This window comes from Ostrea edulis, chromosome 9 (genome assembly GCF_947568905.1).
Source record: "Ostrea edulis chromosome 9, xbOstEdul1.1, whole genome shotgun sequence".
Lineage (NCBI taxonomy): Eukaryota > Metazoa > Mollusca > Bivalvia > Ostreida > Ostreidae > Ostrea > Ostrea edulis.
The window spans coordinates 56410866-56413950 of record NC_079172.1 but is presented as its reverse complement, the minus strand read 5'-3'; the positions used below and the strand labels follow the sequence as shown (position 1 = coordinate 56413950).

The window sequence follows — 3085 nt, the reverse complement described above, 5'->3', positions numbered from 1 at the left end:
TTATATGCTGTTGTCCATGCATATTTTTATATTCCAACCTTTATGGGATGCCTTTGGCTTGTTGAACATCATCAAATTTTCTGTACATGATTTCTGCACCGCCACTTCACCATTCTCAATAAAAATTTCAAGCATTATCATGCAAGCAGCTAGGTGCTTGCATGTACCATTTGGGCCTTTGCCTGCAGGGCATTCACAGTGTGAGTTTAGCACATCTCCAGATTCTTTCTCCAGCCTTAGTTTATAGCTGTATGTGACCTGTAATAACCTTTCAAATTAGACAGTGATTTCTTTGAAATAGTCAGTGAATACATGTATATATTTTTTAAATGACCAAACTACACATACATGTACATGTTTTTCAGTATCATACTGCTGACTATTTATTCATATACCCCGGAATATTTATTTGGAAATATCTACTAAAATATTCTTGATTAAAGCAAAAACTTGATAAAGCGTATCCATGTTTATCAAATTGCGTTGAATAAAAAATTTGATAATTACCTTATTTTTCATGGCTGCACTGACTATTCCAGTAAAAAATACATCATTTTCAATGATAACTGAGCATGCCAAAACTCTCTCGGATTGGTACAATAGTTCCCCATTCTTAACTGCCTTGATATCACATGCCGCTTCATTATCTCCTGAAATATGATATAGCATATATTTATTCATGACAAAAGTGAATCATAATTACATGTAATACATACATGTACCGCACTTGTTTCTGTAAATAACTTATGTGTTATTAGTAGTATACAGAGGTCGTCAGTTATTTACAGAAACAAGTGCCTGTGATGTACCGGGTATATAAAATGATGTTTATTTAAGCATAAGAATTTCTTGGGGAAAGCTTTGAGGGAAAGGAAGGACCTCTCTCCTGAATTGAAAAAAAAGTATAATTTTTCATAATTTTTGCATATGATATGCAGATAACCATGGACTTTATTTAACACTACCCCCCCCCCCCCCCCATAATTTAGCAACTGTACAACTGGAAAAAATTTCCAGATCTGTGTATGTTCATTTCACTAGTTATATTATCATTTGCAAGGAATGAATTGAATGAGATATACTATGGAGAAAAATGAAAACTATCATTGCTTTCAATGCATAAATACCAGCAAGTCTATGGAGAAAATAGGCTTCTATCTGTTCCCTTGTAATGGAAGGTAGTAATTTCCTGTGCTCTAAATTGAGTTGTTGGAATCCTGTTGTAGGCCAGTTTACGTCCAAAGGATCTGGTAACAGAACAGGTGGCTGCTGGAATTTGGCATTTCTGTCATATGCTTCTAATCTGAAACGGGCAAATACATCATTCAAGATGATAGACTAAGAGTACATTACATACATGTATGTAGCATTTTAAGGAATGAAGGAAACTTTATGACAAGTTTAACCTTTAAGACAGTAAATGTTCAGGTTTGATCCCCTGAAGATTTATGAATGCTGACAAAATATACAATAAAGGCTTTATATACAGAGTGAGACTCAAGCATAGTCATGAGCCTTTGAATACACCCCCCCCCCCCAATCCCTTTCTTTGTAGCTGTTGATTAAAATTCCTATATTGATAAATAAAACAAAGATTCTGATATCCCAGATATAGCAGCCAAAGAAGTATGTAGACCACACTCTGAGAAGTCAAGCAATATCTCGTGCGAATATCTTTTTCGAGATGAAATACGTACTAGTATGTAATACCAGATCTAGATACCGTGACTATATGCTAACACAGCCTAACTTTACAGGGTTTTTTTAAATGAAACTTTTCGGTAAAACAGCAGAATAAAGAAGTTAAATATACCGTCTAACTAAATCTATCTTCCTTCCTTGTGTCGTGGCGTTTCTACATGCAAGCTCCTTCTTCAACTGCACCACTGTCAGTGCGAAATAGCGGTTCGCCATATTGTTTACATTTGATTCAAGCGTTCAGCTAACCACCGATAAAATCAAGCGTCTGGGAGTGAACGTTTTCCATTGCGTTATATTTCCCGCGTTCAATATAGAGGCGGGTCAAATGTCCAAAATTAGGATGCTTTGGTAAAGCTCTGTCCTCGTGCTAACTTCGGGTTGTTTTTGTCCTGTTTTGGATATAGACACTAATGTTATTACTTTTTGTTTCGCCCTCAAACACGGTCACGCCGTAAGACATATTAGTATTTAATAATAAAATAGCTCAAACAAAAATCGATAATCACCTTTTTTCTTTGATTAAAATATCACTCGTTCAGAAGAGGAAATAAAAAATAATTTCATATTTAATTTAATGGCCTAATTCAATCAAATATAATTCTTGATACGGTCAGTTTAATGTATACCAACGGCTGATATAAACAAAATTTACACTTTCATTACTTTTATCCGTATTTACATAGCTAGTCTATGTATACGTCTTGTACTCAAGCGTTCAACAGAACACTGAACATACAATGTACCTTTAGCACAGAAGAGCTGATACCTCGGAAGTTGCGTATTGACGTCATAACAAAGACGTTGCTAAAAAAAATTGTATATTTGAACTGCCTGATGAAGACATGGAGAAAGCGCTAGCAGTAAATGATTGTTTTTTATAGAATGTGTTATTCTGATTTTCATTACTTATTTACAACTGTACCGAATCAACTTAACCCACTTCCGCCCCTATCCGGGGTTGAACTCATGACCTGCGGAACCAAATCTCCAGCATGCAACCAGCGCGCTAGACCACTCGACCATCTAGGCAAGTCATAAAACTTGCTTTCGATGACGATGGAATTCTCGCCACGCTGTCACACGCTACACGATCATTGAGAATGGAAATGGGATATATATATTGTTCGAGCGTTTGTTATAACATTCTTACAAAAATCAAAAGAATCGAAGATTTCAATTGATTAACGTACATCACAATATACGTATACGTGCATTTTGTTTCTGGAAAATGAACGTAAAAGGCCACGATACTGTTACGTATTTAAACCTCAAATTTTCGACGACATATATTACATAAACAAATATCATACACCTAAAAAACAAAAACAAAAAACAAAAACAAGAAAAAAAACGACAAATATTAATAATCTACACTGTTAACAAG

The 3085-nt window shown here is 35.0% G+C and overlaps 1 pseudogene; it reads right to left on the bottom strand.

Annotated features, from left to right (window-relative positions):
• Positions 1–1987, bottom strand: LOC125660046 (uncharacterized; annotated as a pseudogene).
• Positions 1988–3085: the final 1098 nt, after the last annotated feature.